The 27,321-nt window shown below is 37.2% G+C and overlaps 1 pseudogene; it reads right to left on the minus strand.

Annotated features, from left to right (window-relative positions):
• Positions 1–1,648: 1,648 nt before the first annotated feature.
• The window catches only part of LOC103352059 (ADP-ribosylation factor-like protein 1 pseudogene), a 52,348-nt pseudogene continuing 26,675 nt past the window's right edge, over positions 1,649–27,321 (minus strand).

The following is a 27,321-nucleotide window of genomic DNA, read 5'->3' on the forward strand; positions in this document are numbered from 1 at the left end:
AAGGGAGAAACCAAGAAAGAGAGAGCGAGTGCCTCCTTCCACTAGTTCACCCCCAAATGGCCCCCCCCAGTGGCCCTGGCTGGGCCAGGTTGAAGCCAGGAGCATTATCCAGGTCTCCCACGTGTGTGGCAGGTTCCTGCTGCTTTCCCAGGCACTCAGTAGGGAGGTGGATCAAAAGCAGAGTAGCCAGGACTTGAAACCAGAACTCATATGGGATACTAGCATTGGAAGCAGTGGCTTAACCTGCTGTACCACAATGCCAACCCCAGAAACTCTCATTTTTAAAACCAAGAATGTTTAATTTCCCCCTGTAGCATCAGTAAGATTTTGACTTTTAACCAAATTTGCATGTCTGATTACAAGTAAAGGGAATGAAAGTAAAGGTAACTTTTAAAGTGCTTCTTTATATATATATATATATATATATATTCCTTTAATTCTTCTTGAATGTGTGAATTCCATTGAATATTAGCTATTTATGATTGTTTTTTCTATTTTATTAAGTACTTCTACTAATATGGACAAGTAATCTAGACATTGTTTTGAACCTACTGTGACTAGCATAACTTTATTTAAGAGGTAGATTGTTTTGTCAATGTTGGCGTTTTTAGGACTATATACTACAATTTATGACAGAAGTTTCTGACCCAAAAGTCTTAATTAAAGGTGTATTCCAACCTCATTACCTGATGTCTTTGAACAAGCCAACCTATAAAAATCCTGCATCTACATTCATACAATGAAGACAATGCAACCCATCCCACCCACCTCCCAGCATTGTGAAAATGCACAAGGTCATTTGGGTGAAATTTTCTGACAACTATAAAGTACTATGACAATTACAGATAAGTCCACCAACAAAATAGTATTCATGCCTATAACCAAAAGCTTCTAAACAAAACAGCTTCAAGGTGTCAGGTAATAAAATGAGGACTATAATACATACTGTGTCCCAAGCCTACTCTATTACCTTTGGGTTGACTTAAATCATTTTAAGGGGAAAAATCTGATCTGAGTTTATTTGTAAGTCCTTATACAAACAAGCTACAGCCACTAATTCAAAACTACATGAGTGTATTCAATAGGACTGCATCTGAAGAATTCCATACAAATAGAATACATATCTCTGTTTTTTTAGATGTATTTATTTATTTGAAAGGTACAGTTAGAGAGAGAGAGAGAGAGAAAGAGAGAGAGAATCTTCCATCTGCTTATTCACTCCCCGAACGGCAGTAATAGCCAGGATGAGCCAGGCTGAAGCCAGGAGCCAGGAGCTTCTTCCAGGTCTCCCTTGTCACTGCAGGGGCTCAAGCACTAGTTTTCAAATGTTTTCATTGTTTTCCCAGACACATTAGCAAGGAGCTGGATTGTAATTGGAGCAGCCAGGACTCAGACTGGTGCCAATATGTGATGGCAGTGTGGCAGGCTGAAGCTTTAACCCACTGAGCCACAATGTTGACCCCTAGAATATATACCTTAATACATGAAGGCAAGAAAAGGATATTTTACAATATACAGAACTTTAGGTGATTCAGTTGTGTTATTCTTCCAATCAAATACTTATTTTTATGTTTGTTACACACATTGAAGTCAGTTCAGGGTGGGCCAACAATCATATAGTTAAAACATTTAATACTGTGATGCACACTTAACTATTTCCAGAGATAGGTAAAGTCACCTTTGTTTTAGAGGACCTATCTTGAATGAATTTGTGTCTACTGTTTAATGTTTCAGCTAAGCATTCTGTGGCCTCATCAATGCCAGTGCCTTTGGTTGCTGACATTTTGAATATTTTCCACTTTTGATCTTTAAGGCAAGTAACCCGAGTGAATTCACCACCTCCAAGGGAGTCACAGCCTGTTCCATGTCCTGCTTATTTGCAAACATCACTAAAATGGCTTTTCTCAGCTCATCTTCATCCAACATAGCAACTAACTCTGATTTGGAAATTTCTCAGTAACAACAGTCTACTACATAGATGACTGCATCTATGGTTGACTAGTAACATATTAAGTATGGCCTGATACTTGTCAGTCTTCCTAAATCCCAGACTTGGAATTTAAGGTTTTAGTATGTCACTGTCTCTACATTAAATCTGATTATATGAATAGTGGTAATGACTTCTCCAACTCATAATCTGTACAAAATTGTGTTTTTTTTTTTTTTCTGCTTCATGTAGGCCCCAAATGAAAACCTTCATTTCCCAAGTTCAAAGAGACTGGAAAAATACTTGAGAAAAAGCAGCCATGATGAACTGCTTGTCTGCCTCACTGATCATTAGAGACAAGCCCTGGCTTCAGCAGCTACTCCTATACTATCCTCAGCGCTGCCATCTCTGCTCAACTTGTCCTTGGCTTGCTGTACCAAAGTGTTTTGCAAGCAAGCATGATGTACCAGGAACTTCCTCATGGGACTCCTGTTGATCACATTCTTTGCAAATTAATTCTCAACCTGAAGGGGGAAAGAAACAATTTTGGCTTCTATGGAATTCAAATAAATTTTATAGGAGCAATAAAATAGTGGATCAGCAAAAAAGAAACAAACAAAAAAAACCCGACGAAACTCAAAGATCACTGTGCCCACTCAATTGGCTGTGTCTATTGCTTCATTTCCATTTGCATTGTTACTCACTGCACTATTTCAGATCAGTAGTACTTGAAACCATCTCCAAAATGACTTTCCTGTCTTAAGAACCTCCTCATTCTTCATTAATCTCTGTGTCTTACAGAACCAGAGTCACTTTCTTTAAAAATAGGTAGAAGAGGGATAAAATATTGGTATACTAGTTCTGACACTGCTTGGATGCCAGCAATCCATATCACAGCACGTGGATTCAAGTCCCAGCTCTACTCTCAATTCCAGTTTCCTTCTATTATGCACCCTGGAAGCTAACAGATAATGGCTCAAGTAAAAATCTTAATTGTTATGCTAGACAAGTCATTAATCTTGAACCCTAAAAACCCATGATCATTGTTGGCATCCAGATAAAGCCTGTAATTATTATTACTTAATATATTAGAAGTTCAGTCATCATTTTTCTTAAAAATTGTAAATTATATTTTGTAACAGAAAGTATATTACTAAGTCAATTCCATAGTCATAAAAACAGAAAGACAAATGCTATATATTTTGACTATGGCAGTTCTGTTATAATTAGAGATTTGCAAAGCAGGTAAGTATCTTTGGAAACTCATGGACTCATGGAGTGGAACAAAGTCTGTACCTACTATCAGAAGTGTCCTAACTACCTGGAGTGTTTACACGACTGTGAGTTTTTTCTTTTGAATTTTCTATACTGCAATAGAATGGATTTTTGATAACTAGGACACATACAAGGTAAGACATGACGGACTTTGACATTGGGTCTGAATGCCTGGTGTTTCTTCTATACTACTAGCACACTAAGTCACTGAGTAATGTAAGAGTTCCTTTTCTAAGTATTGGATGTTACATCTTATATATTGGCAAATAGAACCTTTCTAATTCTCTGCCAGTTTTACAAAGGAGTCAATAATAGTACTTCCTTACATTGTCACCAAAATTAAATGGACAGGGCCTATTACATATAAGTGCATATTATATTACCTGAGAAGGGGATGAAAATTGAGCTTAGGAGTAAATCTTTCTGAATATTCCTTGTCATAATTTCTCCCTCAGTGAGAATGCTTTTTTTTTCACAATCTCTCTTATACTTCTTTTGCCTTAATAATCCTGTTTCATTACATATCACTTTAAATGTAACTTCCACAGATAGAAAATACAACATAAAAATTAGAACCCAACAATTATTCTCTATCCCAAAACCAAAACGTTTTCTTCACTGAACTCACCATAATGTATAATCACATGGTTATTCAATATTTCATGTCACTTGATTACAACTTTAGCTTTATATAGGCAATGATCAGTGGGTTTTCTGAATTTCCATATAGTCAGTCCCTAGAGCAGCACTAGGCTTAGTGTTTGAAAGTAACTGATTTAATGTATGTTATTTATTTATTTATTGTCATGAATTAGAAATTTCTACATGTTTAATATCAGTTCTTTCCAAGTCTTTCTTAGTCTATAGCTTTATCATAACCCCATCAATAATATCAGGAGGATTTGGGGGAGAAAATGAAGGACTGATTCTAAAATGTATAAAGAAATGCCAAATTTCTAGAAGAGTCAAAATATTTTAAAGCAAATATTTAACACTTACAATTACCATATCCATGAATAATATAAATATAGTAATTAAGACAGTGAAATAGTTAAAAATATATCAATGAAAAGGTAAAGAAAAAATTGACCACCTATTTTATCCCTGAACTTTCAACAAATGTATCTTATAATTCTCAAGGCACCCAAGACGGACTTCAGGTTTAATAATTTGTAAGCTGGGCTTCTAAAACTCAGAAAAGCTGTTTTACTCAGGGCTGAGTTTTGCTATAATGAGAAGATACAGATTAAAACCAACAACGGACAATGCCCATATCATAGAGTCCAAGAGAGTTTAGGATCTCCAATTGTCTTCTTCCAATAGGGTCATGCAGACAATGCTTACTCCTCTTAGAAGAAAACAGTTCCACACAAGAAAGCTCACCCAAGCCTCGTATTCTCGGCACTTTTCTGGAGCCAGTCACATATACTTCACTAACCACCTGTATGACCAACTTTATCTTCCAAATTCTTCCAAAGACCCAGATGATACACATGACCCAAGTTGACTGGCATAGATCACATAATTAGTTTAGACTATATAGCATGGCCCAAGGTCCCCAAATAAACAAGGACATCATCATCATCAGGTAGGATATAATGTATATTATTTACTCATCTGCTTATTCTTTTCTTTAAATAACTGTATATGGTGTATATTATGTCCCAAACTGCTTAAAATAATAGCTTCTTTCATTATTTCTTTTTTACAAATGATATATCATAATAGTAATACGTTATTATGTTTCACGAATAATGTATAGTTGATACAAATATTAAAACAACCTTATGAATTAATAGTAAATTTTACTTATATTTCACTGAAGAAACTGAGGCTTTGTAAGATTTAATACCTAGCCCAAAGTTTAACAGTAAATGAATGCTGAAATCATTATTCAAATAAAGACTTCCTTTTTAATACCTTTTTAAAAATTTTTATTTATTTATTTACTTAGCTACTTATATAAAGGGAACATTTTCATGTATTTCATACATATAACTTTTAAAAACATATGATACTTCCCTCCCTCCCTCTTCCTTGCTTTCTTGTTTTTCTTTTAATTTTTGAGATGACATATTTTCCATTTACTTTATAATGAAAAGCTTAATACTCCAGTAAATAAAGAATCCAACAAGCAGGAAGCAGAAAAACCACTGTTTCTCAGGAATATAGACAAGGTCTATAAACAATAAGCAGATCTCAAGATGTCAGTTTCACTCAGGGACTGTATAGCTCTTCCTGTCTGAAGCAGCTTGATCACTGAGCAAGGAAAAAAAAATAAGATGAGGCCAAAGATCATGCCAGCTAACCACATGAGGCTAGTTTTCAGTCCAAGGCATAGGGAAAAAAGACATAAGTGGAATGTGACAGTCTCACTGAGTTTAGAAAGCAGAGCCAGGAGTCCAGGGATGCCAAGGGCATTGGAGTTCATATGGTAGAATAATAGAAAGGGGGAGGGGGCTTCACAGAAAACACTTTACAGTCCCTGGACTGTCTTCTGAAGTTGTCAGTTTAATATTGATCACCATGTGCATGTGAGGAAAGTACATTATGTTGCTGAAGAGGGAACAACTCCGGATTGACACAGGACTGAAAAGGATTCGTGTTCCCACTCAGCAGAGAAGAGAATTTCACAGTTCACAAGGCACTGGGAAAAGCAGTCAGAATATGCTCCTAGTGTAGGGAAAAATTTAGCCCTGGATAAAAGGCTATTCTGATCTTGTGTAACAAATCTCAGAAGTTTGCCTAGGAAGAATCAAATGTTTCAAAATAGCTTATCTGTTCCAGGGAGGAATATCAAATTATAAATGCAACATGCACACACACACAGAGACACATGTTGTGGTAGAATTCACATTATTTTATTTACCACCTAACCAGAAACTGCAAACTATGGCAAGGAAAAAGTAAACAATTAAAACGAATGCAGATGATTAGCTTGCTGGGGGATTCATCATGCATTTTACTTGTTGTAAAATCCATATGGAAATTGAAAGGACCCAGAATAAACAAAATAACTTTTTCAAAGTAAAACGATGTTGGAATATTTAAGCCACCTGTTTTCCAGGCTTATTACACAGTGTGGTATTTGTGTAACAACAGACACATAGATCAATGAAACAGAAGAGAAAGCCCAGGAAAATTCTACACACGTGGTTAACTGATTTTCTACAAATCTTCCAAGGCATTGCAGTGAGTTTGCTCTTTGAAGTAAATTCTGTCATTGTAATTAGTTCTCGACATGCAAAAATAAAAATGAATCACAGCCACAAATTTAAAAGTAAATGTCTCAAAATTATTCACAGATACAAGTGTAAAACCAAGATTTTAAACTTTAGGAGAAATTCTATATGATCTTGATTTGGAGGAAATATTATTTCAGCACCAAAAGCACACCATGAAAGAAATCCATAAGAAATTAAACTAAAAAAAAGTTGGCTTCACTGAGGCTGTCATTGTGGCATAGTGGCTTGGGCTCCCATCTGTAATGCCAGAATCCCATATGTGTGCTGGATTATATCCCAGCTGCTCCACTTCTCATCCATTTCATTGCAGCAAAAAGCAGCAAAAGATATCCCAAGTGCTTAGTCCTGCCATCCATGTGGAAGACCCAGAAGAAGCCTCTGGCCCCTGGCTTCGGCTTGGCCATCTGCGGAGTGAACCAGTGGATAGAAGATTTGTGTGTGTGTGTGTGTGTGTGTGTATGTGTGTCCCTCTCTCTGTAACTCTACCTTTCAAATAAGTAAATCTTTTTTTTTTTTAAATGGCTCAATTAAATTTATTTCTCCTCATCCAAAAACAATACTATGGAAAGAAAAAAGGAACTATGCATAGGTGTAAAATTTCTCCAAAGGCAAGCACGTGAAAACTTCTCAACATCGTTTTTCACTATGGAACTGCAAATCCAAACCACAATGAGATACCATTTACACATACCTGTGTAAATGACTAAGATGGAAAGGACTGGCACAGCAATATTTCAGTAAAGATTATTTATTTATTTATTTATTTGAAAGTCAAAGTTACACAGAGAGAGAAAAAGTCAGAAAGAAGAGGGAGGTCTTCCATCCACTGGTTCATTTCCCAAATGGCCGTAAAAACCCAGAATAGGCCAAGCCAAAGCCAGGACTCAGGTGCTTCCTCTGAATCTCCCACATGAGTGCATTTGTGCCATCTTTCGCTGCTTTCCCAGGCACATGAGCAGGGAGCTAGATTGGAACTGGAGCACCTGGGTCTCAAACCAGTGCCCATATAGGATGTCGGCATCACAGGCTGTAGCTTTACCAGCTACACCAAAACATAGAACATAGACCTTGTAGCAAATGTTTCTAAGGATGTAGAGCTACTGGAACTCTTATATGTTGCTGAATAATGTGCAACACAGTATCATTACTTTATAAAATAATTTGTTAAAGAATGAAATGTACCCATAAGATTTTACCCAGTGATTCTACTCCATTATTTATTCGACAGAAATAAAAACATACATCTACAAATGACTTCTCCATAAATATTCATAGAAGCTTTCCTTTAAAATTCAAAGTGTGAAACAACTCAAATTATGACTAACAAATTAAAAAATTCTACAAAGACAAATGAACCATTCACACAATTGAAGAATATCAAAATAATTTTTAAGTGAAAAAAATTGATAAAAAGCAGTATATACTGCATGGCTGCAGTCCTATAAAGTGTTAGAAAATGCATGATAACCTGTAGTATCATAAAACAGATTGATATTTGAGTATATTATATTAGATTAGGCCAGGCATGAAGGAAGGATTACAATGGAGTGCAAAAAATACTTTTGAGGACAGTGAATGGGTCTACTATTTTTGCGATGGTGATAGTCTCCTCGATTTACAGATTTTTCAAAACTTATCACATTGTATATCCTGTATGCATTTTATTTATTAAACCCCAATGAAGTTTTTTTTTTTTTTTGAAAGGCAGAGTTAGACGGTGAGAGAGAAAGGTCTTCCTTTCCGTTGGTTCACCCCCCAAATGGCTGCTATGGCCGGCGCACTGCGCCCATCCAAAGCCAGGAGCCAGGTGCTTCCTCCTGGTCTCCCATGCGGATGCAGGGCCCAAGCACTTGGGCCATCCTCCACTGCCTTCCAGGACCACAGCAGAGAGCTGGACTGTAAAAGGATCAACTGGGACAGAATCCAGTGCCCCGACCAGGACTAGAACCCAGGGTGCAAGTGCCACAGGCAGAGGATTAGCCAAGTGAGCCATGGCGCTGACCCCCAAAGATGTTGTAAAACTGAAAAAGGAAAAGAGTTAAATACAAGTATGTGGTTATCATGTACCATTTACCACTGCAACATATATACAGACAGTGACTGTGTTCTAACACTCTAGCAGTATATCATACTAGAATTAAAAAATATGCAGTAACTCCTTTTCAAATTGAATTAAGACAACTAAAAACCTTTTTGTGAATGAAAATAATGATAAAGTAATAAAGTAGTTAATATTCAGAAGTTTTGATGAGTTCTCTTGCTGACATTTTAGTCCTCAAGATTACCTTGTGAGGGTTATGAGAACACAAATATATGGTTCATTCCTCTTTGCAAATGGCAAGAGGGTCTTCCATGACTTCGCAGGAGGTCACCAAGTTGGGGGAAACTAGGGACTTTCCAATCACTAGAAACTTTCTTATTGCTAAGACTTTTCCTGAAACTAGGTGTGCCAGTGACCTCTACAATGGCCTTAGGTTAAACCTATTAATCGGGAAGAATTTTTTTGTAGGAGAGTGTTCACAACCACATAGTGAATGGTGCATAAAGGCTGTTTAAGTGATGCAAACAGCCAATTCAAGGAAACTATTAGGAACATATCACAGAGTACAGACACTTAACAATAAATTTGTGGCCTTATTTTTAATATACAGGAAACAGTGTGTTCTTGTGCTCATTTTGTTTGTTGTTTTCCATTTCTTTGGCTTTGCATTCACCCTACGAATAATAGGCAGATATAGTCATTTTCCATTTTAAGCCAACTTTGGTATAAGTGCAAGTGCTACCCTAAGGTGAGAATGTGAGTCAGACTTGTCAATTATCTAATAAAAAGGTTATAAACAGCATAGATTAAGCCAGTTTAGCAAAAATGTAACTTTATGGTGACTGTGTTTCAAACTTCCCCAACATTTGCAATAATTTTGGAGATCCCAAAAGATACTAGCATAGTTCTTAGCTTTACAGTAACCCAATTCCAACATTGTTTTAAGGGTCTTCAAAACATTCATGGAAAATGCATATTATGAACAAATTGCATGGATTTCAATTTTTTGCACCAAAATAAACTTTTCTTTAATTTGAATTCCATTTTCCATGAACATTTGAGAACCTTCCAATAAGCATCTTGGAGAAGATAAACATGATGCTTTAATATTAATAATTATTATTTAAAAACAGAAAAACTGGAAATAACAAAATATCACTTAAGGTGTGAATTGCCAAACTAAGTGTGGTAAACTCAGCAATTGAAAGGAAGTATCTATTGATATGCACTTGAATTAATTTAAGTGGCATTGTGTTAAGTGAAAAACAATCTCAAAATGAGATGTAATATATTAATCCATTTATAAAATATTTTACATGACAAAGGTAAATAGAAAATATGTTAGTGATTCCCAGAGATGTTAGTGAGAAGTGAAGTAGCCAAGGTTACAAACAGATATTAAATGATAGAGATGAGTGCTTTTGTTTAGAAAGATTTATGTATTTGAAAGAGCTAGGGAGAGAAAGGAAGAAACATACATACATACACACACACACACACACAAACACACACACAGATCATCAATCTTCTGATTCACTCCCCTGATGGCTGCAATGTCTGGGGCTGGGCCAGGCCAAAGCCAGGAGCCAGGAGCTCCATCTGGGTCTCCCATATGGATGCAGGGGCCCAAGGACTTGGACCATCTTCCACTGCTTTCCCCGGACATAGCAGAGAGCTGGATCTGAAGTGGAGTAGCCAGGAATCGAACCGGCAACCATATGGGATGCCAGTGTCACAGGCGGCGGTTTTACCTGCCACAACACTGGCCCCACAGACATTATTTTTGAGCTAATGGTAATTAAGAAGTTAGCAAATGAGGATGAATTCTCAATCTTCTGCTTTTCTGACTAAAATAAGGATATACATTTTCCATTAATAAACACATTTTTATTAGCCCAGAAATGGGTACCAGAAGAATCTGCAAATACATCTTACTCTATTAATTACTTCTAATATTCTTGGCTTCTCTTAGTTTCCCTCTTTGGAAACTTAAAACTTTTTCTCTGTACTGTCATTTCTCTACAAATGTATTGTTCTTTGTAGTAGATGTTATATAAACAAGAGTTCTGAGTGACTGCCTTCAGTTACCCTTCACTAAGTTTTCTCCCCCATGATGTTCACTGCAAACATTAATAAACTTACTTATTTTTCTTCTTCTTCTTCTTCATCTGTCTGTTAAAAGAATTAGTCCTAACTACAAATCCACGAGAGCTTGGAAGAACGTACAATTCCTCCCTACCCTATCATGTATTAAAATTGCAAGGAACAAAAAAATAATATGCACACAAACACAAAACGTTTAGTATATGATTATGTGTGAAATTGGTGAAACCTGTATAAGGCTGGTGGATACTATCAGTAGATTCCTGACTGTGATATTGTACTACATTTATGCAAGATGTTAACACTGGTGAATCTAGGTGAAATCTAAATGGCATCACTCTGAGCAATTTCTTAAGGCTGCATATTATACTACAATTATCTCAAAATAAAAAGTTTTAGTAATGTGATTATGACATTCAGCAAAATATTTTTCTCCACAATGATATCATATAGGATACTGAACAGGCTCTTACTGAGGCATTGTAATGATCAATTTATATTTTTTGAATTCTGGGTTGTGAATTTGGAACTATGCTGAAAGTCACAAGAAGAAAAATTTTGGTTTAATGTGAAAAGAAACTTTTAAGTATGTAATTTAGAGAGGTAAGACCAGAAGTTTATGTTCCAATTTGTTGCAGTTGTTGTAAAGGAGAGTAAAACTCTGGGTTAGCACATAAAAACCATACTTGCAGTCTTGTTTAAATTTAAAAGCTTCTAAGAGAAAACAGAGATCTGAGAAAACATACTCATAACATTAAGTGTATTCCTCAAATATCATTAAAATAAGTGCCCTCTGTACTATTCATAATAGCCAAGAAATGAAAACAATCTAAAGGTCCATCCACTGATGAATAGATAAAGAATGCATGGCATATATAGCACAATTGAATACTACTCAGCCATTAAAATGATGAAATCTTGTCATTTGCAATCACATAAATGAAACAGAAGTTTTATGTAAAGTGAAATAAACCAAACACAAAAACAAAAGTATCACATATTCCCACTCATATGTGGAGTCTAAAAAATAGATCATCTCATAGAAGGTAAAAGTATATTGGAGGTTACCAGAAGCTAAGGAGAGAAGTGGAGAGGGAGAAATGGGGAAAAGTTGATTAACAGATACTAAGTGATAGCTAGAAAGCAGTAAGAAATTCTGAGGTTCTGTTGCACTCCAGTGTGACTGTAGATAAAGCTAATTTATAATATATTTTAATATTTAAAAAATAGAAGATAGTATTGTGGATGTTTTCACCAAAAATAAGTGTCAAATGTTTGATGAGATACATATATTTACCCTTATTGGACATTACATATGCATTGAAACATCACATAGTACCCCATAAATATTTATGATTTTTATGTCTATGTGATCCCTGTTGAACATGGGAGTGGGAATGGGAGAGGGAAGAGATGTATAATTTGGGACATGCTCAGGCTGACTTGCCCCAAGTGGTGGAGTTGGAAGCATACCAGGGGATTCCAATTCAATCCCATCAAGGTGGCATGTACCAATGCCATCTCACTGTTCCAGGTGATCAATTTCAGTTCACAGTTGGTCATGGTGGAGGGACTGGGAGTCAAAGGGAGCACATAGACAAGTCTAGTACCTGCTAACGCTAACTGATGGAGTAAATAAAGGGGAGAGTGATCCAACATGGGAAGTGAGATATTCAGCAGACTCATAGAATGGCAGATGTCCTAAAGAGCACTCTGGCCTCAGAATCAGCCCTAAAGGCATTCGGATCTGGCTGAAAAGCCCATGAGAGTATTTCAGGCATGGAAAGCCAAGACACTCTGGCAAAAGATCTCTGTGAGTGAGATCCCAGTGGAAAGAACAGGTCATCGAAGAAGGAGGTACCTTTCTCTGAAGGGAGGAAAAAACCTCCAGTTTGACTATGACCTTGTCTAAACAAGATAAGAGTCGGAGAACTCAGAGGGCTTCCATAGCCTTGGAAACTCATGACTGGAGCATAGGGAGATTACTGATGCCATAGACAGGAGTGTCAATTGGTAAAGTCAACAACAGGAGTCACTGTGCACCCACTCCTCATGTAGGATCTCTATCCTTAATGTGCTGTACATTGAGATTTAATGCTATAACGAGTACTCAAACAATATATTTCACTTTGTGTTTCTATGGGGGTGCAAACTGTTGAAATCCTTACTTAATGCATACTAAACTGATCTTCTGTAAAAAAAAAAAAGAAATTATCAACTCCCAACTTGACTCTCACTGGGGTTAAACATGACAATAGGCCTGCTCTGATTTCATCATCATTTAAAAAAAATCATCTATTATTTTTCACTTTATGTTTCTGTGTGGGAGCAAACTGTTGAAATCTTTACTTAATGTATGCTAAGCTGATCTTATTTATATTAAGATAATTGAAAATGAATCTTGATGTGAATGGAAGGGGAGAGGGAGTGGGAAAGGGGAGGGTTGTGGGTGGGAGGGACTGTATGGGGGGGAAGCCATTGTAATCCATAAGTCATACTTTGGAAATTTATATTCATTAAATAAAAGTTTAAAAAAAATTTTGAAAATCTTAAAATGTCTTCAAAGTTTTCCTGTGCAAATACTAAGCCTCACTGGCCAGTGTTGTGGCATAGCAAGTAAATCAACCACCTATGATGCTGACGTCCTATATAGGCACTGGTTCGAGTCATGGATGCTCCACTTCTGATCCAGCTCCCTGCTAATGCACTTGGGAAGGCAGCAGAAGATGGCCCAAGCTCTTGGGCCCCTGCACCCATGTGGGAGACCTGGATGAAGCTCCTGGTTCCTGGAATCAACCTGGCCCAACCCCAGCCATTGTGGCCATCAGGGGAGTGAACTAGAGGATGGAAGATCTCTCTCTCTTTCTCTCTCTCTCTCTCTCTTTCTGTGTGTGCTTGTTTGTATGTGTGTGTGTCTCTGTGTGTGGAGGGGTGTGTCTCCTCTATAATTATTTCAAATAAATAATTTTTTTAAAAAAGAACCCATCTCTCCCATTTACTGCTTATAACCAGAGGGTGGAATATTTCTCACTCTGTCTCTCTCTCTGTCTCTTCCTTTATAACTGTGCCTTGCAAATAAATACAAATAAAATCTTTAAAAAGAAATATTAAGCCTTAAAATTATATCTAAATTTAAATGATTTTACTGTGTATTTTGTGTATATTACATGATGTTATGTGATACACAGTTAGAAAAAGGGTTACTATAATGAAGCAAACTAACATCCATCATCTCACTCAGTTAACCATATTTGAATTTGTTTTTGTGGAAACAACAGCTGAAATTTACTCATTTAGCATGAATTCCACTTAAAGTACAATTTTGTTACTTTTAGTCCTCATATTGTACATTAGATTGCAGGATTTGTTTATCCTGTGTATCTATCTTATACTTTCTATCCCTGTCCCATGTTCCTGCTGTTTTGTTCTCTGTCTCTCTCTCCCCCACCTCTCTCTCTCTCTCTCTCTCTCTCTATATATATATATATACACACATATATATATAAACTTTTTAATAGATTCCACAAATAAGTGAGAGTATGCAACATTGGTATCTATGTCTTTCTGTCTCTCATTTATGTCATTTAGAATAATTTCCATCTGGATCAATCATGTTGTGGCAAATGGCAGAATCTCATTCCTATTTTAAGGCTAAATAATATGCCATTGTATATGTTTATCAGTTTATCCATTAGCTCATTGACATATAGGCTGTTTCCATATCTTGGTTATCATGAATAATGCTGCAATCTACATGGTAGCACAAATATCTTTAGGAAGCATCAGAGAATTTTAAATCAAAACCACAATGAGATATCAACTCAAAAGCATTAGGATGGCTCTTAACAAAAAGGCAAAATGTTGGCAAAGTGGTGGAGAAAAGGGAGATCTTAATAAATGCTTGTGGGAATATAGACTAGTATATGCGAAACGGTGTGGAAGTTTCTAAAGAAATTAAAAATACAACTACTCAACAATTTTTCTCCTGGGCATATTTCCAAAGAATATATATCATTTTATGATTTTTCCCAATTCTTTGTTCCTTCAACATACCCATCATGTAAGGGCTTTATTTGAGATGTATCTGACAAGAAAGCTGAATTCCATTTTCCTCTTCTGTGAAATCTGATGAAATCTCAACTGCAAGAAGAATAAAACCTAATGATAGTTGTGAGGCTACTTTTTACTGCCCACTGTTACGATGTCATTATCCAGACGGATCTACTGAAAAAAAAAAAAAAAACTCAGATTACTTCTTCCATGGGATCCTAAGCGGCGAAGTCCCAGAAAGTGGATGAAGGAAAAATGAGATAGTGACCCTCTTTAAGCAATCAGTGTGTCCAGAGCTGTAGCATTTATAATGGAAAAGAATATATTTTCTAACACATTTTACTCTGCTAGCGATTGCAATGAATCACAGTTGCAACTCATTTTGAACTGAAGAAAAGAGGGGAAAAATGATATATCTATTTCACTGGTATACTATATTTCCAAAATAGAGAAGTAAAATGTTATATCATCCTGGGTACCTATTATTTTACAAAACTATTACAGTACAGTGGAAGATACCTGGAGAGACAGCCTAGGACTGTTTGGGATTATTTGGTATTGAAATTGTTTCTCACTTCTTACTAAGCGATTGGTTCTAGGAAGTTAGATGCACTTAGAAAAGGAAAACAATGAAATTGTAAATAATTTTTTTAAAAATCTGCCTGTTCTTTCATAGAAAGAATCATATTTTGTCATTTATTCATTTAGGCTTGAAAAATCTCAAAGAATTTAATGTCAAGGGAGTTGTTCAAAAATGGTAAGAGTTGAGTCCGACAAGATGGCAGAATAGGAAGGGAGCACTGATAGTCTGGGAAGAGACAGTTTAATAAAAGTGGAGATACTGCAGGTTCAAGGAAGAGTTGGGGAAGAAACAGCAAAGGAAACTCTTCCAGAACTAGTGATTCACAGTGGACCTGTGTGGAGGGTGAGGGAGCCCACGACTCGGGACAAGAGTGGTGGAATCTATGCACCAGTGCTGGAACGCGAGGTGAGCTGAACCTCAGTAGCCGAGACACCAGCAGGAAAGCAGAAGGAGGAGCCTAGAGGGAACGAGGCTTGAAGCACCATAGGGGAAAGTTCACCAGGCTAACTATAGGAGAGAGGAATTAAAAAAAAGGGACTGGTATGGACACGAGTCTCTCTCTGCTCACCTCTCAAAGGCTAGCAAGACAAAGAGCAGGCGCCATTTTGGACATACATAAAAGCTGCACGAACTCAGGGCTGCAACTGCCCTCAGAGAATCAGAAAAACCTGACTCTGGGGGGTGAAATAACAGGAGGTTAGGACCTAGTGAATGTGTGGAGCTAATGAACTGCGACTGTGAAAAAAGAGACAGTGGGTGAGAGAACTCATGGAGTTCATATGAGTACTCTCCAGAGATGCTACAATTCGGTAATCTTGGAAACCCGATGGGAGACTGCAGGGAATTTAAGCCCACACTGAGGGAGGAACAGATTCTTTGTGTGGTCCTTGGGAAAATAGGCAAATGTTATACCCACAGGAGCCAGAGATCGGAAGCTGACTACCTTCAATTCTGCTCAGATGTTCAGAATTACTTCCCATCTCAATCAAGAAAGAGAGAGAGAGAGAGAGAGAGATTTATTTACTATGCCTAACATGGGTGTGTCACCTTTGGCACACCCTTAACCCTGAAGAACCAAACAGAGGTCTCTGACCACACCCATCTCAAGCTTCTAAGGCATCATCAAAAGCAGACAGTCCACTTAATCTAGAGTCATAGTATAACAAGGAAAAAACACCACAGCGAGGGAAGAAGATGCTTCACACAAGAAACACAGAAACACGGTCATCAATATGAAAGAAGGTAAACGAAGGAAACCTCATAGCAAAAGATCACAGGAAGTTCAAGGCATATATTAGAAAATGTCTTTGGGAAAATGGCAGGACAAAGTTACTACTTATCAATAGTCACATTGAACGTTAATGGCCTCAACTCTCCAGTTAAAAAACACAGATTGGCTGAATGGATTCAGGAACAAAACCCATATATTTGCTGCTTACAAGAAACACATCTTTCCAACAAAGATGCATGCAGACTGAAAGTGAAAGGCTGGAAAAAGATATACCACTCAAACAGAAATGAAAAAAGAGCCGGCGTAGCCATTTAATATCAGACAAAATAAGCTTTAACACAAAAACTGTTAAGAGAGACAAAGAGGGGTACTATAATAATGATTAAGGGATCAATTCAACAGGAAGATATAACGATTATCAATGTATATGCACCTAATTACAGGGCACTGGTTTATTTAAAAGATATGTTAAGGGACTTAAAGGAATTCTTAGACTCCAACACAATAGTACTGAGGGACTTCAATACTCCACTCTCAGAAATAGACAGATCAACCGGACAGAAGATCAACAAGGAGACGGTAGATTTAAATGACACTATAGCCCAAATGGATCTAACAAATGTCTACAGAACTTTTCATCGTACATTTAAAATTCTTCTCAGCAGTACATGGAACCTACTCTAGGGATTGACCGCATACTAGGCCATAAAGCAAGTCTCAGCAAATTCAAAAGAATTAGAATCATACCATGCAGCTTCTCAGACCATAAAGGAATGAAGTTGGAAATTAGCAACTCAGGAATCCCTAGAGCATACGCAAACACATGGAGACTGAAAAACATGCTCCTGAATGAACACTGGGTCATAGAAGAAATCAAAAGGGAAATCAAAAATTTTCTGGAAGTAAATGAGGTAAACAGCACAACATACCAAAACTTATGGGATACAGCAAAAGCAGTGGTAAGAGGAAAGTTTATAGCAATAGGTGCCTACATCAAAAAATTCGAAAGGCACCAAATAAATGAGCTTTCAATGCATCTAAAGGATATAGAAAAACGGCAGCAAACCAGACCCAAATCTAGTAGGAAAAGTGAAATAATTAAAATCAGAGAAGAAATCAACAGGATTGAATCCAAAAAAAAATTACAAAAAATCGGCCAAAGGAGGAGCAGGTTTTTTGAAAAAATGAATATAATTGACACCCCATTGGCTCAACTAGCTAAAAAAAGAAAAGACCCAAATCAATAAAATCAGAGATGAAAAAGGAAACGTAACAACAGACACCACAGAAATAAAAAAAATCATCAGAAATTACTACAAGGACTTGAATCACAGCAAACAGGGAAATCTACCAGTAATGGATAGATTGCTGGACACATGCAACCTACCTAAATTGAACCAGGAAGATCTAGAAAACCTAAACAGACCCATGAGATAGAGACAGAAATTGCAACAGTAATAAAGGCCCTTCCAACAAACAGAAGACCAGGACCAGATGGATTCACTGCTGAATTCTACCAGACATTTAAAGGAGAACTAACTCCAATTCTTCTCAAACTATTCAGAACAATTGAAAAAGAGGGAATCTTCCCAAATTCTTTCTATGAAGCCAGCATCACCTTAATTCCTAAGCCGGAAAAAGATGCAGCATTGAAAGAGAATTACAGACCAATATCCCTGATGAACATAGATGCAAAAATCCTCAATAAAATTCTCGCCAATAGAAGGCAACAACACATCAGAAAGATCATCCACCCAGACCAAGTGGGATTTATCCCTGGTATGCAGGGATGGTTCAATGTGCACAAAACAATCAATGTGATACACCACATTAACAGACTGCAGAAGAACAAGCATATGATAATCTCAATAGATGCCAAGAAAGCATTTGATAAAATACAACACCCTTTCATGATGAAAACTCTAAGCAAACTGGGTATGGAAGGAGCATTCCTCAATATAATCAAAGCAATTTATGAAAAACCCACGGCAAACATCCTATTGAATGGGGAAAAGTTGGAAGCATTTCCACTGAGATCTGGTACCAGACAGGGATGCCCACTCTACCACTGCTATTCAATATATTTCTGGAAGTTCTAGCCAGAGCTATTAAGCAAGAAAAAGAAATTAAAGGGATACAAATTGGGAAGGAAGAACTCAAACTATCCCTCTTTGCAGGTAATATGATCCTTTACTTAGAGGACCCAAAAACTCTACTAAGAGACTATTGGAACTCATAGAAGAGTTTGGCAAAGTAGCAGGATATAAAATCAATGCACAAAAATCAACAGCCTTTGTATACACAGGCAATGCCACGGCTGAGAAAGAACTGCTAAGATCAATCACATTCACAATAGCCACAAAAACAAACAAATACTTTGGAATAAACTTAACCAAGGACGTTAAAGAACTCTAAGATGAGAATTACAAAATCTTACAAAAAGAAATAGAAGAGGATACCAAAATATGGAAAAATCTTCCATGCTCATTCATTGGAAGAATCAATATCATCAAAATGTCCATTCTCCCAAAAGCCATTTACAAATTCAATGCCATAACAATTAAAATACCAAAGATATTCTTCTCAGATCTAGAAAAAATGATGCTGAAATTCATATGGAGACACAGGAGACCTCAAATAGCTATAGCAATCTTGTACAACAAAAACAAAGCCGGAGGCATCACAATACCAGATTTCAGGACATACTATAGGGTAGTTTTAATCAAATAGCATGGTACTGGTACAGAAACAGTTGGATAGACCAATGGAACAGAATAGAAACACCAGAAATAAACCCAAACACCTACAGCCAACTTATATTTGATCAAGGATCCAAAGCCAATCCCAGGAGTAAGGACAGTCTATCTATTCAACAAATGTTGCTGGGAAAATTGGATTTCCACGTGCAGAAGCATGAAGCAAGACCCCTACCATTCACCTTACAGAAAAATCCACTCAGCATGGATTAAAGACCTAAATCTATGACCTGACACCATCAAATTATTAGAGAACACTGGAGAAACCCTTCAAGATATAGGCAAAGGCAATGACTTCTTGAAAAAGCCCTGGAAACACAGGAGCCAAAGCCAAAATTTACATTTGGGATTGCATCAAATTGAGAAGTTTCTGTACTGCAAAAGTAACAGTAAGGAAAGTGAAGAGGCAACCGACAGAATGGGAAAAATATTTGCAAACTATGCAACAGATAAAGGGTTAATAACCAGAATCTACAAAGAGATCCAGAAACTCCACAAGATCGAAGCAAACAACCCACTCAAGAGATGGGCCAAGGACCTCAATAGACATTTTTCAAAAGAGGAAATTAAAATGGAAACAGGCACTTGAAAAATTATCAAGATCACTAGCAATCAGGGAAATGCAAATCAAAACCACAATGCAGTTTCACCTCACCCCGGTTAGAATGGTTCATGTTCAGAAATGTACCAACAATAGATGCTGGCGAGGATGTGGGGGAAAAGGGACACTAACCCACTGTTGGTGGGAATGCGAACTAGTAAAGCCACTATGGAAGTCAGTCTGGAGATTCCACAGAAACCTGAATATAACCCTACCGTTCAACCCAGCCATCCCACTCCTTGGAATTTACCCAAAGGAAATTAAATAGGCAAACATAAAGCTGTCTGCACCTTAATGTTTATTGCAGCTCAATTCACAATAGCTAAGACCTGGAATCAACCCAAATGCCCATCAATAGTAGACTGGATAAAGAAATTATGGGACATGTACTCTGTAGAATACTATACAGCAGTAAAAAGTAACAATGAAATCCGGCCATTTGCAACAAAATGGAGGAATTTGGAAAACATTATGCTGAGTAAATCAAGCCAGACCCACAGGGAGAAATATCATATATTCTCCCTGATCGGTAACAACTAGCTGAGCACCTAAAAGGAAATCTGTTGAAGTGAAATAGACAGTATGAGAAAGAGTGATTTGATCAGCCCTTCTCCTTACTGTTGATGTACAATTTAATACTTTATCCGTTTTAGTATTTTTTTTGTTCTACTTAATACTATTGGTTGAACTCTGTAATTAACACTCAATTATTCTTAGGTGTTGAAATTTAACTGAAAAGTGATCTCTGTTAAATGTAAGAGTGGGAATAAGAGAGGGAGGAGATGTACAATTTGGGGCATGCTCAAGCTGCCTTGCCCCAAATGGTGGAGTTAGAAATGTGCCAGGGGATCCCAATACAATCCCATCAAGGTCCCATGTACCGATGCCATCTCACTAGTCCAAGTGATCAATTTCAGTTCACAATGGATCATACTGACAGTTCTAAGAGTCAAAGGGATCACACAAACAAGACTAGTGTCTACAAATACTAACTGATAGAATCAAAAAGGAAGAGAAGGATCCAACATGGGAATTGGGATACACAGCAGACTCATAGAATGGCAGATGTCCTAACTAGCACTCTTGCCTCAGAAAAAGCCCTTAAGGCATTCTGATCTGGTTGAAGAACACATGAGAGTATTTTAGGCATGGAGCCAAGATACTCTGGCAAAAACAAAACAAAAAAAAAACCTAAATGAAAGATCTCTGTGAGTGAGATCCCAGTAGAAAGGACAGGCCATCAAAGAAGGAGGTACCTTTCTCTGATTGGAGGAGAGAACTTCCACTTTGACTATGATCTTGTCTAAATAAAATCGAAGTCAGCAAACTCAAAAGGCTTCCATAGCCTTGGCAACTCATGATTAGAGCCTAGGGAGATTACTGATGCCATAAACAAGAGTGTCAATTTGTTTAGTCAACAACAGGAGTCACTGTGCACTTAGTCCTCTTGTAGGAGCTCTGTCCTTAATGTGTTGTTCAATGGGAATTAATGCTTTAACTAGTACTGAAACAGTATTTTACATGCTATGTTCTGTGTGGGTGCAAACTAATGAAATCTTGACTTAATATATACAAAATTGATCTTCTGTATATAAAGATAATTGAAACTGAATCTTGATGTGAATAGAATGGGAAGAGGGAGTGTGACATGGCAGGGTTGTGGTTTGGAGGGAAGTTATGGGGGGGGGAAGCCATTGTAATCCCTAAACTGTACCTTGGAAACTTATATTTACTAAATAAAAGTTAAAAAATTAAAAAATGGTAAGAGTAAAGCCAAAATCAGCACAAAGGAAATTAAAAAAATCAGTGAAAATAAAATCAAATTGTGTCTTTGGAATTCTCACAAGTAAGCTCCACAATAGTCAACCACTTAATTATAAATTCAATGAAGCTATAACTGTGCATCGAAGTATAATAATCTTAAATAAGAATCTATTTAAAAAAGAAAATCTGTTAATAATATATCACAAAGTGTCTATGTATGATTGACTTTATAATTGTCATTTTTTCGCACTGTAACTTCATATTTTCTTGTTTGTAACCTGTTGCTGTGGATTCTTTCCTGAGAGGAAGAGTGTGGTGGGGGCAAGAGGCACAGAGTCACCACACAGACCCCAGGAGTCGGGTGAAAGCAGGCCTGAGGCAAGCAGCCTGCAGATTCGTTTATTTCAGTTACTACAGCAGCTTATATAGCCAAGGCAGCCAATCCAGTCAAGGGGCCTTCTATACCCTAACCAATCACAGCCTGTTGCCAGGCAGTTTCCGAAGCCATCCAATCACAGCCTGTTGTTAGTTAGGCTCCATTGCCATGTGGTTTCCGAAGCCATCCAATCGCAGCCTGTTGCCAGGCAGGCTCCGTTGTCAGCATCCATCTTGGCATGGCCTTCTCATCCCACCACAGTAAGCATTTTTATTTTTCTTTTCAGGTTGGTGAATAGGATTAGTTTTTGGTTTGAAATTACTATAGAAAATTAAATCATGTTGTGTATGCTTAAAGACAACTTTTTACCGGATTGGCAGAGAAAAAGTATGATAAACGTTTAAATAAACATGCTATCTGGGTCTCAGTTCCATTCAAGACCACTAGCATCAAATATGAAATAGGTAAAGACAGTCACAATCTTTCAAACATAAAACTTGGAAATTTTAAGATAGTCATTATGATAATGCAACTTACTTGCAATGCTGAAGTAAAATGTGTCCTCAATAAGTGAAGCTGGTTAGTGGGGGCTGGAGCAGGTGTTTGACATAGAAGTTAAGAGGCTCTTTGGGAAACCTGGCTCCCATATCAGAGTGGCTGGTTTCAAGTCTTGCCCCTATTGCCAATTCCAGCTTGTGCTATGGAAGGCAGCATATGATGGCTCAAGAGAGTGGGTCCCTGACAGCAACATAGGAGACACATATTGAATTCCTAGCTTACAACATTGGCCATGGCTAGCCCCAGCTGTTGCAGGCATTTGGGGGTGAACTAGTGGCTGGAAAATTCCTGTCTTGTTGTCTCTCTGCTTTGCAAATAAGATAATTAAATAAACACATTTTTTAAAATTAAATATTAAAGTGATCATGAGAAAACTGTATATCCACATGCATAAGAATGAAGCTACAGAGTCCCCCCATATTTCCCCATTAACTCTGAAAAGACATAAATGTAAGGGCCAAAACTTAAAAAAAAAAAAAAAAAAAAACTACTAGAAGAAAATACAGGGGGATTAGTTCAAGGTATCAGTGCAGCAGAAATTTTTGGACCAGATCCTAAAATCACAGACAACAAAAGCAAAACTAGAATGGATTTCATCAAACTAAAGAGCTTCTGTGCAGCCAAGCTAAAAATCAATGAGTGAAGAGATAACCTACAGAATGGGAAAATGTACTTGCAAGTTAAACATCCAAGAAAGAGTTAATAAGCAGACTATATAAGGTACACAGAAAGCTCAACAACAAAACCATAAATAATCCTGCTAAGAACTTGGCAAAAGATTTGAATAGTCATTTCTCAGAGAAGAAATGGCCAAGGAAGACGTTAAAAAATGTTCAATATCATTAGCTCTCATGGAACTGGAAACAAAAACCACAATGAGAGCAGGTCTAATTAAGATGACTGTTATCAAAAACGAAATACAAATGCTTATATGGATTTTGAAAAATGGTGACTCTTACATATTGCTAGTGGGAATACTAATTAGTAAAGTCAATGTGCAAAACAACATGAAGTCTCCTCAAAAAGTTAAAAAATAGAATTACCACATAATCCAGCAATCCCATTAATGGTAAATATTCAAAGGAAATGAGATAAATATACCAAAGATATATCTGCACTTCCATGTTTACAATAGTCAATATACAGAATTAAACTAGCTGCCTATTAAGAGATGAATGCATAGGGAAAATGTGTATATATGCATAATGGAATATGCTTCAGCTTTAATAAAGAGATAATTCTATCATTTGTGACAAGATGGATGAACCTAGGGAATATTATGTTAGGTTAAATATGCCAGGCACAAAAAGATTTCATCATACATGGATTTTAAAAACCTTCATCTCAGAGTATAACAGTGGCTACCAGACAGTAAGGAGAGGAGGTGGTTAAATGGAATGAGGAGAGGTTAATCAATGGGTACACTGTTACAGTTGGACAGGAAGAGTAAGTTATAGTGTCCTATTACACAGTAGGGTGACTATAGTTAAAAAATAATATAACTCAAAATAACTAGACAAGGAATGAACATTAGGCCTTGCCACTGAGACCCCAGGTTGGAACACCACATCCTTTATCAGAATGCCTGGGTTTGATTCCTGACTTTGCTCCAGATTCCACATTCCTGGTAATGTGCATCCTTGGAGGAAATAAGTGATGGCTCAAGTAGATGGTGCTTGCCACCCACATTGGGAACCTGGATTAGACTCCTGGCTCCCACCTCCCAGGCCCTTGTGGAAATTTGGGGGATGAACCAGTGCATGGCAACTCACTCTGACTAGCTAGCTTGCTGACTCTGTCTCCCAGCCTTCTCACATAAATAAATATATTAATTAATTAATTAAAAATAGAATATTTTGAATGTGTTCATCATAAATGAATGATAAATATTTGAACTGTTAAAACTCCTAAACATTTTGATTTGATTTTTGTTCAAAGTATACATATATGAAAATATCATATTGTTTCCCATAAATATGCTTAAGTACTATGTGTTACTAAAAACAAAACGAAGCTACAAATTAAATTCACAATATGCATGTGTTAGGATCAAGGGGAGAAAATCTCTGTATGAAAATGTTTAAAAAGTTGTGTATAATTTTCTAATGGAGTCGACAACAATGTATACAAATAAAAAAGATTTATGCTATGGTTTTAATGTTAAATGACCCACAAAGACTCATGTGTTAAAGACTTGGTCCTCAGGGTGGTACTATTGGGAGGGGTGAAATCTTTATGAGATAGGGACAAGAGCAAGAACTTTAGGTACTCAAACTCATGCAAGACATTAAATTAACAAAGTGGAAATTCAATCCAATTTGGGCATCTTAGAAGTTGGCATAGTAAGAGGTCCTTGGGTGCATGTCTTCAAAGTTAATTCTCTTGAAAGTTTTTTTATAACAGCATGACTGCGGCATAGCTATTCTTTCAGTTTCTTAGCTTGCAGCATGATCTTTCCTCTGCACACACTCCCTATCTCTTGCCATGCAATGCTCAGCTGCCTTGGGACACTGGCAGCAAAGAACACTATAACTGGAAGTCAATTAGTGAGACTTATCTGAATTTGGACATGAACCTTCAAAACTGCTTTACAAATACACTTTTTCTCTTTATAAATTAGTTGCCTCAGGTATTTCATTAAAATTATGAGAAGTTGGTTAATATGGTAAGGAAATGCTAACTGATACAATATATGTTATATAACAGATAATTTCTTAATGAAACTATTTATATCAAACAAGTCCAATGTTATTCTTAGTTATTTTTTGGCCTGATTGAATTCCATTTACTCTAAACTATTGTGAAATATACATGAAACTGTATATATAATATGCATGTAATTTTCAAAGAACAATAGAATGAACAACCTTGCAACCTCCCCCTAGCTAAAACAATTAAACAGTGACACACAGGTTTTGATATATTTATTTGCTACATTCACTGACATTAATTCCCTAATTCTGAAGTATATAGAAGGTAGACTTTTTTAATATAAAAGAATCTTTTTGACTAAATTTGAAATGCTCTTTCCCATATACTTTGTATCTCTTGGAATATATGGCTCAATACGTGGTGAATTTAAATATGTTGTATAAATGTTTGAAGAAATTTATGTGGGTATACATTTGTGTTGTGTGTATATAGTGTTTACCCATTAGATGTGTATGCCCACACACTTACATATATGTATATAGGACCTACATACACACAAAGTACACATACACGTACACGTGCATACAGGAGATCTGTAGGGGCTTCAAAAGTTCATGGAAAATACATATTATGAGAAAACTATGCAGGGCAGTCCTTTGATGAAATAGTTAAGATACCATTTGGAACACCTATTGTGGTAGAGGCCTTTGTCTTTTAATTAAACTTGTTTTGAACTGACATGATTAAAGTTGTGGTAGAAGCCTTCCCAAGGTCAGAAGAAGAAAAGGGGATAAATCTGTCCTGGGAATGAAATGTGGTTGCTATCTATTTGCCTATGAATGCTTCAACCATAGTTACTATCTGTTCCTATGTAACCATTTCAGGTTCTGCTTGCTAATACACAGCAATGATGTTAAACTTTGCCAGATAGAAGAAAAAAAACATCATCAGTAACTACATACACATGCACAGTATTATATCAACACCTGTGGCCACCATGTAACATTAGAATATCCAATCAAATGTATTCATGTAACCTTTAAAGGGAGACAAAGATGCTAAAACCACATATAAGGAAATATGCCTCTTTGTTCTGGGCTCAGGATTTTGGGTAAGAAATTCCACCTGGGGGCATGTACCAATGCCATCTCACTAGTCCCAGTGATCAATTTCTGTTCACAATTGATCATAATGATAGGACTAAGAACCAAAGGGATTAAACAAACAAGACTAGTGTCTGTGAATACTAACCGATAGAATAAAAAAGGGAGAGAACGATCCATCATGGGAAGCGGGATTCACAGCAGACTCATAGAATGGCAGATGTCCTAAACAGCACTCTGGCCTCAGAATCAGCCCTTAAGGCATGTGGATCCGGCTGAAAAGCCCATGAGAGTATTTCAGGCATGGAAAGCCAAGACACTCTGGAAAAAAAAAAAATGACCTAAATGAAAGATCTCCGTGAGTGAGATCCCAGTGGGAAGAACAGGTCATCAAAGAAGGAGGTACCTTTCTCTGAAAGGAGGAGAGAACTTCCACTCTGACTACAACCTTGTCTAAATATGATCAGAGTCAGTGAACTCAAAAGGCTTCCATAGCCTTGGCAACTCATGACAAGCGCCTAGGGTGATTACTGATGCCATAAACAAGAGTGTCAATTTGTTAAGTCAACAACAGGAGTCACTGTGCACTTACTGCTCATGTAGGATCTCTGTCCTTAATGTGCTGTAAATTGTGATTTAATGCTATAACTAGTACTCAAACAGTATTTTTCATTTTGTGTTTTTATGTGGGTGCAAACTGTTGAAATCTTTACTTAATGTATGCTAAACTGATCTTCTGTATATAAAGAGAATCAAAATGAATCTTGATGTGAATGGAAGGGGAGAGGGAGCGCAAAAGGGGAGGATTGCGGGTGGGAGGGTGTCGCTGCCCCTCTTCGCAGAGGAACGACACTAGACCCTGCGCTGTTCTTTCGTCTGCTTGGCCCTTCCCGGGTTTGCTGCTGGTCCTTCCTGGGTTGGCTGCCGATCCTTCCACCTCCGTGGAGGGGCGGCTCCCCCTGCCACTTTCCCCACTTCTGCGGGGGAGCGGCACACCGCCGGCCGGCTCTCTCGGGGGCTGCTCAGATGTTATCCGGATGTTCCCCTTAGATGTTC

The sequence above is a fragment of the Oryctolagus cuniculus genome, chromosome X, assembly GCF_964237555.1.
Source record: "Oryctolagus cuniculus chromosome X, mOryCun1.1, whole genome shotgun sequence".
Taxonomy (NCBI): Eukaryota; Metazoa; Chordata; class Mammalia; order Lagomorpha; family Leporidae; genus Oryctolagus; species Oryctolagus cuniculus.